The 13,387-nt window shown below is 42.1% G+C and overlaps 1 pseudogene; it reads left to right on the forward strand.

The window, feature by feature from the left end:
- The first annotated feature begins 9,701 nt into the window (after nt 1-9,701).
- Nucleotides 9,702-13,387, forward strand: part of LOC131676093 (uncharacterized) — a 43,200-nt pseudogene continuing 39,514 nt past the window's right edge.

The following is a 13,387-nucleotide window of genomic DNA, read 5'->3' on the forward strand; positions in this document are numbered from 1 at the left end:
AGCTATATTGGCGTTAATTTTTTCTTATTCGTAATACTGATACAGTGCATATTTTGAGATCCGAGAGGACTGACGTGGCAACACTGTTGTGGCAAAATTTGTGGCTGGATGTTGTTATTATGGTTATCACTGGTGATTAGCAAAAATTGCGAAAAAACAAGATCGCGATAAGATTGCGAAACGGCCATTTTTAAGATTTAACCTTTTCATCGACGTCAACATTTCATAAGGCATTATATACAATATGCTCATGTTGAGAAAATGGCGTCTGAAAAATTACCTCGTACTTTATATTCCCATTTATGAACAGGAGCTTGATTTAAGGACCAAACAACTCAATGCCGTGTTAAATTAACCATTTTTTCCGAATAATATAACAGATTTATTAAAAAAATTGTATTTTGAACGTTTTTTGTAGATAAATGTTTTGGTCCCTTTTGAAACATCGCATTGGTTTTGTGCCCTCTCCCATAATCCCTTTTCGGCGAGACGTTAGCTTATAGTGCGTGCGGGTGAGCCCTTTTGTTTACAGCAAATGATTATGTGACGTTTATTTTGATCCCTTTCTTGGTGTTGCGATGTTTTTGTTCCCTTTTCAAGTATAGTCTTTTTCATTAAGAAAAGGGCCCATAAACAATTTTTTCCGTTTTGTTGTTTGGTGTTTATGAGCCGTTAATTTTTGAGGGGAAGTGAAAGGGACCATAAGCAAAACAAGTTATTTTGCTTATGTGCCTTTTCGATAATCCATTATTTCCCCAACAGCCAGGTTTCAGAATCGGCTTATTTAAGGTATGTATAAAGCTATGTTAGTGTCCATTTGAAGTAAGTATTAACCGGAATTGTTTACGTTTTGTTTATCGGCCCATTTGAAATGTTCTCGTCGAATTCCGCAATGTTACAAAGCAGAAAAAAATTAATCGATATATTAACAGTTTTCGAACGACTATTGATTTTAAACCAAGAAAAAAGCTTAAGAGGATGCAAAAAAATCGTGTGGGGAATAAAAAAAAAGAATAACAGGGTATCAATAAATTACATGTGTACTAAAAAAATTGTAACGGATGCTTTCCAATTTTCGATCAGCAGGTAGTGAAGCGGTGAATAAATCCATGAACTGTCAATTCATGAGCGTCCGATTTCTGACCAACAGCGCCTCTATTTGGCTCGATGTTTGTTCTAAACTTTGCGGTTGGAGCCAACAGTATATATTTTCAATTCTTTCGCTATTTTTGTTCAATTCCGTCGCGTGCGAATCTTCGGTGAAAAGCACAATATCTTGAATCAAAACTTGTCGAAAGTAAACAAAGTTCATTTCATATCGTCAACCTGGCGCCCAGGTGGTGAAATCGTTAGAATTCAACGGGGTGCTGAAGCGTTGCCAGAAAATTTTTATTTCCAGATTAAATTTTACTAAACTTCCCAGTTAAGCTCAGTTGGAATGCTGGCTGGTTCTAATTCGTATTCCGGCTCCAGTGACACAACCGATTCTAGTTAGAATGTTTAAGGGGTACCATTTCGATACGGCTTAGCCGCATAACCGAGGCCTAGGAACCGAAGGGGCGCAAAGCCGCCGAGGATCCGCCGGGCGAGGTGGCTACCGACCAGCCGTCGGAAGCAAGCGAACCTAGGCAATAAAAAGTTACGTTTTGATTTTTCACTTATGCGCAATTCACTGTTAAATTTACACACCTCGCGTTCAATTCGCCATCATCTGTAGGTGAGTAGCGCAAAGTATTTCCCGCGTTCAATAAGGGCGGTATGTTCGTCAGTCTTTTTCTTGACCGGGCAGCCATGAATTCTGGCTGGATGTTGTTGGCTCGAATCAAAACTTGTCGAAAGCAAACAAAGTTCATTTCATATCATCAAACTGGCGCCCAGGTGGTGAAATCAACGGGAGCGTTGCCAAAAAAATTTTATTTCCAGATTAAATTTTACTAAACTTCCCAGCTTAACTCAACCGGAATGCTGGCTGGTTCTAATTCGTATTCCGGCTCCGGTGACACAACCGATTCAAGTTAGAATGTTTAAGGGGTACCATTTCGATGCGGCTTAGCCGCATAACCAAGGCCTAGGAACTGAAGCGGCGCAAAGCCGCTGAGGATCCGCCGGGCGAGGTGGCCACCGACCGGCCGTCGGAAGCAAGCGAACCTGTGATACACTCGTTTGCCCGGCTTACTCAAACATAGGGGCTATCCCTAGTTTAAGTCCGACTGAGCGGTAGCGAAAAAAAAAATAAAATTGGCAACGCTAGCAAAATGTAAACACAAATGAACACTCCGGATGAACCAATCGTCAATTGACATTTCGACGAGTTTTGATTCGAGCCAATAATATGGGCCCTGAATTCTGCACTCTTAGAACAAAATTTGATTAAATCTAGACAAACATGTCAAATGGTCCTAAGTGCAAATCGGAGCCTCCATGAGAGGCTCTGTTTACGTTCTATTGTATCACGGCGTTATTATGAATAATTTTAACGTAGTTCCAGTGTATATCGAAATGATTTCGTATGATTTCGACAAAAATATATAAAGAGCTATAGAGCACACGCAAAAGCGGCCGAGTTATTAAAAAAAGAAAAAGTAAACCCGATACTCATTTGCGTCTAGAAAGTTATATTTTATTTGATGTAATCGAAGCGAGATGTATTGTAACTGGTGTGTATTTTACCTCGTTCAGTGTCACGGGTTGTAATCGCGCGTTCCATTAACCCATTATGTCCTAGCGTATGAAATTTCATACGCAAAAACAACACATTTCTGGATCATACTTGTTATACAATAAAGGCGTTTTATAACTTCTGGTCTTCTGTGAACGTTAATTAATACCCTATAGTTTATAATGTGCATGCTCAATAATCTTTTTTATAAAATTCCTTTGTGTTTTCGAATGTCAAAGTTGGACAAAATTCAAACCAAAATATGAACAATACATATTATTAATTTTCTCTTCTAAATCACTCATTCTTGTTTCGAATTGTGAACGAATGGCCATGAGAGGTGTGAAAGATGTGGCTCAGTGCGAAAAAAATGGAAGAAATTGGTGAAACAATTGCGTAAATTCTGCTGGTAGTTCAAGGTATGAAATTTCATACGCTAGGCTGAACCGATATCTTTTTTCCTAAGGCAAAATTATTTCCTCTTTAGGACCAGGAAGGGATTCATAGCTTTCTCGCTGATTTTAACGTTGAATCAGTGCATTCAAGGCTAATAAATGCTTAATACGTAGCAAATCATGCCTGGTTCCACCCAGAATATTTTTTATGTAAATTCTCGTGAGAAAATATTCTTTTTCTTAAAATAATTACAAAGTTTGAAGGAAAGATGGTTTAATGCAACGAACCAATCATGAGATGAAACGGCACGAGAGAGGAGATAAGTGTTAAAATCATTCAAAAAAGCTTCTAAATGAATGATCTGAAGATATTATTCGATTTTATGTTGAATATAAAGATTTTAGCCGAATTTTCCCTGTAATGATTTTTTGATACCCTATCAGCCCAGCGTATGAAATTTCATACGTTATTTTTTTTCGCAACAAAACGTTCCAAAGTGGTTATTTTATTTTTCCCATACTTAATTCGGCATAATATGAGGGCTCACGAAGTATTTTACAAATTACCAAAAGTTTGAACATAGCTGGGTTATAATGGGTTAAAAAAACTGCAATTTGTTGATTAATACGTGCATGTGTTGATATTTGAGGATATAGTGTTTGTAGTTGGTTTCGGTGTCGCTTTCATAAGTCCGAGACAGAAGTAAAGCATCACAAACAGCAACAATCACTAATTAATCGAAAAAGTCTGGTGCCTCGTTTTGCCATCGTTCGATTTCCGTGCCGATTGGTTCCTTTTGGGGGACGCATTATTACCTCCTAACCAAGCATTGTATTTATCGCTCATATGAGTAAATGCGCCCGGATAGTTTGCTACTGCGACAATAAAAACTCACATTTTCACACGAAAAGTTATTGGCACTCACACAACCTCTCCGGATAAATACAACGTGTTATTTCTCCGGATAAATAAAACAGCCGGAGAATGAGTGAATGATTTTATCACGGTATCCTTTTTGCGTTCGCTGCTTTGCGTTCGTTATTCCAAAACACGAAAAAAAAAACAAGTCTATCATACTTCTTTGCCGCTTTTCTTTGTAATTAAGTGTATTTTTTGAAGTTTTAATTGATTTCCACGAAATTAAAATTTTATCATCTCCGGTGAGAAGGAAAAAGTCAAATATACTTTATCCGGAAAATCATTCTCACGCTATTTGTGGAGACGGAGAATTTAGCGACTCATCTTATCTCGGAAAAGTTGGACATTCTTCTCGCGTGAGTGAGAGAGAATTACAATGCCTGCTCCTAATTGACTGGAAAAGGCAACAGCCACGTCAGGATTGATTGGCAGTTTGTGGGGTGGACGGGAAAGGACTTTGCTTTCTTTTGATGGTGATGATGTGCACACGGATAGAATCTCAGCAAGTGCCGGCAGTACGTCTCCGTACCTTCGAAGCCAAACGGTGAATTCGAATTAGGCTAATACCGCACCACCACGAGTACCCAGTTACATTCGTACGTTGCATCTTGGGCAAAGAAAAGTTGCCGTTCCTTCGAGGCCCGTTCCGTGGACAGAGTGGTTCGAAGGAGGCTTCAGGACTATTTAGCCCCACCACTTGAAGCAAACACTTGTACGCTTTCGCTGAGTACAGGAACGGCCGTTTTGGAAGTTTGGGTCTACGCCTAAACCGATGAGTTCCCCGGCGTCTGCGAGCACCGTAGATAAAGCAACCGCAAGAAATGCTGCATTACTCTTAGAATTTTGGCGTGGCGTAACTCAGCAGAGCTGCCACCTTAAATCGATCGCTATCATCTACTTGATATGGCAATCTGGAATATATTCAAAACACTATTTCTTGAGAAAATAGTTACTGGTCAAATTAATGTCTCATATATTATCTCACAAATCAATAACAATGCTCAAATCTACAGTGACTGATGTAAGAAATTCGTGAAATAGCCAACTCGGCAGCTTTGGCAGCTCTTCGGAATTCAAATCGGCAATCACACCGTCGATCTCGACTTCGTAGGATGACACATATACGCTGTTATCCGGCATTAAAAGCATGTCGCAAGAAATAAGATCCGCTTGTGTCAAACTGCTCACCAACACTCTGAGCTTGTCTGAGCGAACCTTCGAAATTTCGGTCACTGCCAACTAATATTTTGTCGGGGCTCTGATTTTTTTTGAAAGATTCAAATCTTCTACCTATTTTGCCCGGAAGAAGACAACAAACGGTTAGTTCGAACGAGTTGGCTGGATATAATTTCAACCGAGCAGTGCCACTCTGAATTATTCGAGTCGATTCCAATCCGGTCTAGTGAAGTCTAGGGTTTTGTGACAGGAAGTATGGCGGGATTTTCTGTGAAACTAGTTTTTATTCATGGTTGCCAATTTTACTGCTTTTGTCTCTGCAAGTCTGTGTGTAAATAGTCTATATCTAAAACTCCTGTGTGGGAGAGCAGTGATAGTTTGATAATTTTCAGTTTCAAATTCTAGGACTGCCATAAATTATAAATATAGTACTGGACCACTCCTGAACATGCTCTTATAACTGTAAAACACATGGACGCTCGATTTTATTTTCTTTTATTTGTTCTATTTTTTAATAAAGACCCAATCGCAATTTATTAGTGTAAAAGACATTTCCCAGAGCATGGTTTAAATCACTTAATCGCATACAATTTTCAAAAAGCTTATAATGAATGATGCTTTTTCTGGTTTTGACATAGACTTATCTAACTGGGTTAGTATTGAGTAGGATGACCATAAGTCCTGATTTCCCAGAATATGTCCTGGTTTTCACTGGCTGTCCTGGTGTCCTACTGCTTGATTTGCCCTGGCTTTTCTACTGTAAGCCTAACATTTATTAAATCTTCTCTTTATTCACTCTGCTCCATATCGCAGTCACAACCAATCGCATCCATAACTGCAACGAATACTCATCCTCAATCAGAGTATGACAAACAAACAGTTATTAAAGGACAGACTTAAGTAAGTCATCGTCATTCAATTTCACCACACTCGTAATGCTGTACTGATAACCTTTAAAACATTGGCCATGGCGGAAACTTATGCTATGCAAAACAATCGCAACACATCGTTGAGCATTACAATGTTAAAATCAATATTGACGATGATAAGATTGATGTGCGTCTGCACGATCTATCCCCACATACTATCAATAAATTCCTATGCACCATCGTGTTGAAATACGTAACGGTGGAATCCGTTAGGTTTGAAACCCGGAGAAGTTTTTTTCAGGTATCTCCAACAGTGTTCATTACGGAGAATGCAAGTGACGAAGCCTATTCCTTCATACCTCAACTTTCAATACGAAAGAGAAGGCGTAACCAAATCTCAAATCACGATGTGCACATATGAAGCACAGATCCTCACGTGCCAGTTATGGTACCAAAAGACGACACACTACGGGAAACCATCCACTAAAACTTCTAACGAAACAACATCAACTGCAAACATACATCAACATCAACTAAATCACAAGCAACCAGAGCTGCAGCTCAGGCACCAACGAATACTGGAACAACAGAGCCTACGCACAGCGTGTGCGATCCTTGTAATGAACCTACTACTTCCCAATCAACTGCCAGAAGTACTGACAAAGTAAATGACAAAAACACGGCTACACGTTCGTAGATCCAACGAACAACTCAAACCAGGTAATCGTGAAAACCCATACATCATCAATAATGAAGACAACATGGACGAAAACGATCAACCGAGAGAAAGCGGATTAAGCGATCTCCGAGCAACGACATTCAATACTGCTAACCGATCTCAAACCAGAAAGAAGATCTTTACGTGAAATAATATTCGATTTATTCATTTTTATTTACGCATTGTAGGTATTAAAAGATCCACGGCTCCGGTAAGCTAACGCATTGAGCGATGTCAAATAAACGAAATTATAAAAAGTACCTAATCCTACATAACATACATCCGCCAGTATCTCACATCTATCGATAAATTAGTATAATTTGCCAGGTATAGCGCAGGGAAGCCACTTGGGACCGTTGATGTTTCTGCTTTACCTCACTGGCGTGTATTTAGTGCTGAAAACTCCTCGACGGTCCTGTACAGACGATCTTGGCATGAAACCTTTACTGCTGGTGGTGTAGCTAGAACTGCGTATGTGTAAATCCGAAAAAGTGCTCGGTGATCGAATTCCACCGAAAGACTTTCTGGCAGAGCTCTTCGTCCCAGACCCCCGGAACTTTTTTTATTGCCTGTCAGACCCCAGAACTTCTGAAACCTGTGGACACAGCCGATTGAGATGTAACAGAAGGAGGCAATCTCCTTTCGGCTGTCCTGAGTTTATACTCGCCTGATGTGGTCAACCTAGTATTGAGCCATTTTGACGTTTTAATTTGGAGGTAAACAAATGATGTACGTGGCGAATTTGGAGGTAAACAAAAGACTTCTACGCAGTAATGCAAAAATGCCAAATTGGAAATCTCGGTGGGCTTATTTTAAACGCAATATATCTGTTGTATTACACTGGTGTAATCGTCGTGTGTTATCAGAGTATCTCTTTTTAACACTGCACCGGGTTGCATAGTGGTAAAGCGAGAAAGGCTATAAGGTTGTATAACTGAAAAAGTACTTTCTAAATGATCCTGTCAAATAGCAACATATATGTATCGCTTCTTTGATAAATTAATATTATGAAACAGAACAAAATAAATGCTTTTGTGGTTGAATTAGACCCTTTATTTGAACTTCGTTTGGCGCAAAATAAATGCAGTCACATTACTACGTGAATCGACCGATTGGCAGCGGCCATCCATTGTAACTCGTTATCACTCGAACTTCAAAAGTTCCATCACCACCAAAGAGCAAATGTTAAACTACCTACCGGCACGCGAATCCATTCCGAGCTGCTAGTTTCAGCCCATATCCTCCCGGATAAAGGCTTGGTATTAGCAATAGCAGATCTAATCGTGGTGCCTAATCAAAGCAGTGGGTGTGAAATTCGACTCACGCCAATTTCCGCAAACATGAACACTCGTAACCTGCTGGAACGGTACAGTGTGAACTATTACTACCATCGCGGCACTCGGTTCCTGATGCGGAAGTTTGTAATTTCCTCCGTGAGGGTTTTTTCCTCCTTCTGTGTAAAGTCCCGCGAAGTACATTGTTCCTCGAGCGCGCTCGCATCGGAAAATCGTTTGGCAAGCAGGAAAGCGTGAGGCGATAAAATAAATTTCCCTCTCAAATGAACCATTCCGGGGCAGTTCGGAAAATACAAATTGGCTAATTAATAGAACGCTCTAGGTGGGGAAAGGCCGAACCGAAGCTCTCGGCCCCCCCGGTCTCAACATGGTGGACAGCTTCAGCTAGAGCGCGAGTCACTGATCAGCAGCCGGTCGCATCGAACGGATCGAAATGCCCATGTGACTAATGATAACGATTGTACCGTTAATGACAATCATTAGTTTGAATTGTTTTCTATGGCTTAATGTGGACAGAAATAATTGCTCAATGTAGGGAGATCGAATTTAAAGTAAAGGTGGCTTATTGGATGGTGTAGGACATTCAACTTTGTTGTTTCAGAGATTGACATTGGGATGTGAAATTGTGTAGACAATTTTCCAGTCTTTTAAAAAACAGTAAATCGCTGCATTTATGAATATATCTACGTTGGGAAATATTTTTGAGTCAAGTAGTGCTTAAGACATGACGTGAAATGCATTTGAAACTAAATAGAACACCCGCTAAAACCGGTGATGAGGTTAGCATTTTTTCAGGTTTATATTGTATAAATATTCGAATTATTGTCGTAGTTGTAGAGCGTAAGAAAAAGCCGTTTTGATAGCGTAAAAGTAGCAATTAGTTATGGAATTCGCGTTTCGACTTCATCTCATCAGGATCCAACACTAACTTAGTGACAGAACTAAGCTAGCGCCGAATTGACGCTAGCTCCAAAAACGGAGACGCAATTCTTTTTTCTGAGCAAACCCCCAGTCACGCGTGATGTCCCCTTTCCGTGCCCTTTTCACGTCTAATGTGGAATAAACCCTTCGAGGAAAAATGTAGTTTTACCGTTGAAAGTTTAATGACGTATCATAACTGTCATCAAACGACGTCTATCGCCTATTGACGCGACATCTCACTGTCATCGTGTTGCTTCCGATTTCTGCGTTGACAGTTCCTCCCGGATGTAGTTCGAAATCCTCCGGTACTCTATTGTCCTTGATGTCACCAACCGCGACACCGGTTGAACACAGGTCCTCTCACATATCTTCACGATCGCTTGTCGATTTCAGGCCATCCGCGTGCTGCTTCAAGTGGATTATTTTCCCCCTCCCATCCATTATGTTTCATTGGCTCAACACCCATCACCAGATCGCCTGGTACCAGTGATGGCAGCTGGTTAAACCATTTCGGTTGTCGGTGGATCACCCCAGAACACGTCCAGCCGATGCTGAATTTGATCCTAGGAATACCTCGGAATTCGTCCACGACGAGCTAGTTCATCGAACGGTTAAGTTTAACAACAAGAAGCGGTTCGGGTGAGAGCTTCGGTTTCCTCATCCCCCAGTGGAAAATACGTCAGAGGCCTTGAATTGACTACATTTTTAGCACGTCTGCAACCCCTCGTTTTTCAAGCTTCCCTCGAAATATGCCTGCGGTTTCAACGGACTGTACTAGGCGTGCTCCGGAGATGTATGACGCTCCTGGTGGTATGAAGTTCAACTTCACGTTGGCACTGGTTTATGATGCGGACAGTCCCTGCCTTATATGGTACTGTAATACTCGATCAGCTTCCTGGAAATTTGTCCCAATGTCGCTGAACAGCTCCACAGGAGGTCTGTGCCGGACGACGAATCGGCGAACGTACGAAATGCAGAACTTTGTTGACAGACTGTAAACAACTTCAAGGTGAACGGTACAAGGCTAGGCAGATGAACAGTGCAAGCCATCACTTTGCGAAGTAACCCACCCCTGTGTAAATTGCATTTCGCTCGTGATGCCCGCCAGGGTGGCCACACCTACCGATTTTGGTCTTCCCTACCGATTCACAGACGACCAAGGAAAAACTACCGATATTTTGTTATCCCTACCGAAAGCTACCGATTTTTATTGATTTTGGACACATCCTACTCAACATTCATTTTTTAGGTTGGATTTGGTCTGAGATCTGTGTTTTCAGTATTTTACAATTCTATGTCAATACTACGTTTTTGGGACAACAACCCGGCCTACCGATAACTACCGATAAACTTTTAGTGGCCCTACCGATATTAAGGAATTCTATCTGGCCATCAGGGTGGCCAGATAGAATTCCTTAATATCGGTAGGGCCACTAAAAGTTTATCGGTAGTTATCGGCCGCTTAGGGCAGGTGGCAGTGGTGCCATACTGCCATTGGAGGGGTCATTGGTCGTACTCGACGTATTTTGCAGGACAAGCATTCTCTACCCTTTTTCTTGACCACCAATCGATGCCTCGGAATAGCGTATAGCTAACGAACTTCGTATACGACCATTTCGAGTTGCCGTGGCGAAAATGGTGGTGGAATGGATACACCAAAAGTTCCGCGAAACGATATTTTCTCGGTAGAGTCACGGGATGACGTACATTGCAGGCGACGCTCTTAACTGATTCAGCCCTGTTCTCGTAGCAAACCTTTCTCGACCAGCTACGGGACATAGATGAAGCTCTTTTTCCAGATGTCTTCTTTAGCGGTTCCAATTGCAGTGCTATCAAAAAACGGGTTCCAGCACTGCAATTTCATCCGGGTTGTGTTTACGTTGGACCAACTTGAAGATGGTTTCTTCAGCGACCTTCAATTACTACTGTGGCAGCTGTGTTCTTAACCTTCAGATTGGAGTTGGAGGACATCCATCGCCATTTACTTACCGACGTATGCTTCAGCATCTCACTTACTCTACAGGACACGAGCTGTCGATAGTTTCGAGGGTTGTCATTAATCCAGGACAGTGCTGCTCTGGATTCGGTTCGGAACATTTCACATCGACTAAATCGTCTGCTTGTTCGTCCCGGACTTCTCGCCACAAGTCACTATTTCTCCGTAGTGATTGAATTGTTTGACGGGCGCACACCTACTTCTTCGATAGCGTAAAACTGCTTCACCTCACTTTCAATGATAATGCCAGTCGCACGTTGTCGATGCATATGAGGACCATAGGCTTGGCATTATGGGAGCTGTTAAACGCAATTCCCCTCGTGTACGCGTTTTTCTTCGCCGGAAACTCTGACTCGGCAGATTAAGACATTGAACTGTTTTATTCACTAGGTTATGTCTTTTGTGCTCCCTTCACCGTTGCGATCCCTTCCGTTCACATACAAGAAGTATTTTTCATCCAGCGGATATACAACGACCAAGGGCTGCCTTTCAGACCCAACAATGCAGCCAAACCATTTTCCGTGAGCGTCAGATTTGATTCCTCATCCAAGAATGCAAATGTAGCAATCGAGATTTCACTCCCATGTGGGGTCACAGGGATTATCCGAAACAGCATTGACGAAGTCAGACGACAATGGAAGAGATTATTCGCTACAGGTGCGTTGGATACCGGAGCTTTGGAGGTCTCCCTTTCGAGAGTGCAGCAGTGGATCATAGACAATTCTAACAAACGCCAACAACTTGAACTCTTAGCCATCGGTTGTCAAAGTGTAGCACTTTAACTGCAATGCATTTACTCGATGAGAGTTTGCTGCAGTGAATGCTATGAACTCTCTGCTCCATCCAACGCATGAGAGTTCAAGATAGCTTTATTCTTCAGACGTTTAGTATCGACGCGTCTTGCAAATAGTGGATGATCCTAGCTATCGAAGAGACTGCGGCCATATGAAACTACGTAATGAACCTTACTGGGTTCCAATAGGAAAAAAAACTGAAGTTGGTTCCTCCAACGCTCAGTGGAACTACAATTATCTACGCAGAAGAAACTCCTAGGTGTTATCCTAGACAAAAAACTGTTGTAATCTTGAGAGAAAAAAGGCTCGCTGACCCACTAACAAAACCGAACAAAGTGCCTGAGGAACGAGAATCTGTGCAGACTTACCGCTCTACCGTCGTTGTTTCCTCCTCCGTCCCTTGGGTGCAGGGGTTCTGGCGTGCGGCCTGGGCACGCGATTGTTCACCTCCCGTACCTTGAGCCGTTCCACAGCGGCACTGACCAGCAAAAATTCCCAATGGCTCCTTCGATGTCGTCCCACCGAGCGCGTCTCTCGATCACTTTAGTGTGTGTGACCCACAGAACGCCGCGACCAATTATCACACAGGGTTTTCACTTGAGTCTCGGTCAGTCGTTTGCACTCGTTCAGTTGCTCGAACAATTGGCCAAGATACTTGAGTGCTGCCTTGTACTCCATCCGGTCGTTTTCACTCTTCGGTACTGCTGCCTTGATCGGCCAAATCAGGCCACTTTCTGCTTCTCGCCAGAATACCGAGTGTACAATTGCACTACAAAACGACAGAACCGTGCGATCACGGCAATACTTGGGAACAGGAAAACGAAATAAAACACCGACCGCAATTTAAATCCCGAACAAAAAATCTGAAGCAGACTTTCACCGCCTTTTGCCTCGGTGGGCCGTCCGCACTCCACCGGCCCAGAAAATGTATGAACATGCGGTTTGCTTTTTTGGCAGCTCCAGTGCTGCCGTTATTTCGACAACCCATCGCGGGTGTGGTGCGTTCACGTGCGTGCTACACACTCCCGTCTAATACCTCATTATGGCACTTATAATTACTCTTTACCCACTTTAAACGGAACACTGTATTGGAACTCGCACCTTGTATATGCCGTTAATAAAGTAACAACACTGTGGGCATGCAGTAAACTCTTTGGAAAAACTTGAGGTCTCAAACCAAGGTTAGCTTACTGCTCTTACATGACCATCGTCAGAACTCGATTAAATTATTCCTCCATTGTGTGGTAGCCTAAGGTTAAACAAAAGACCGCTCAAACTAAACTAACTTAAGTTCAGAGACTAGCGCTATGAAATCAACACCCACTGCAGCTAGGGAAGCCATGCTTCATCTACCAGCATTGCACAACCATGTTATGGGGGAGGAAAGACTAAGCTCTCTGAGAGTGCTAAACGGTAAACCACTATTTGATGGGGATTTAACTGGTCATCCGAGTATAGTAAAGGAACTCAAACTAAACCCTGTCTTAACTATAGTTCAAGATAAAATGGAGGCTAACTTTGACATCTCATATGAGGTCCATATAGTGGATCGTCAGATATGGGATGTAGGAGCTCCCATGCTACCTCAAGGTACAATATCATTCTATACGGATGATTCCAAAATGGACGAGCTGACTGGCTTAGG

This window comes from Topomyia yanbarensis, chromosome 1, assembly GCF_030247195.1.
Source record: "Topomyia yanbarensis strain Yona2022 chromosome 1, ASM3024719v1, whole genome shotgun sequence".
NCBI lineage: Eukaryota > Metazoa > Arthropoda > Insecta > Diptera > Culicidae > Topomyia > Topomyia yanbarensis.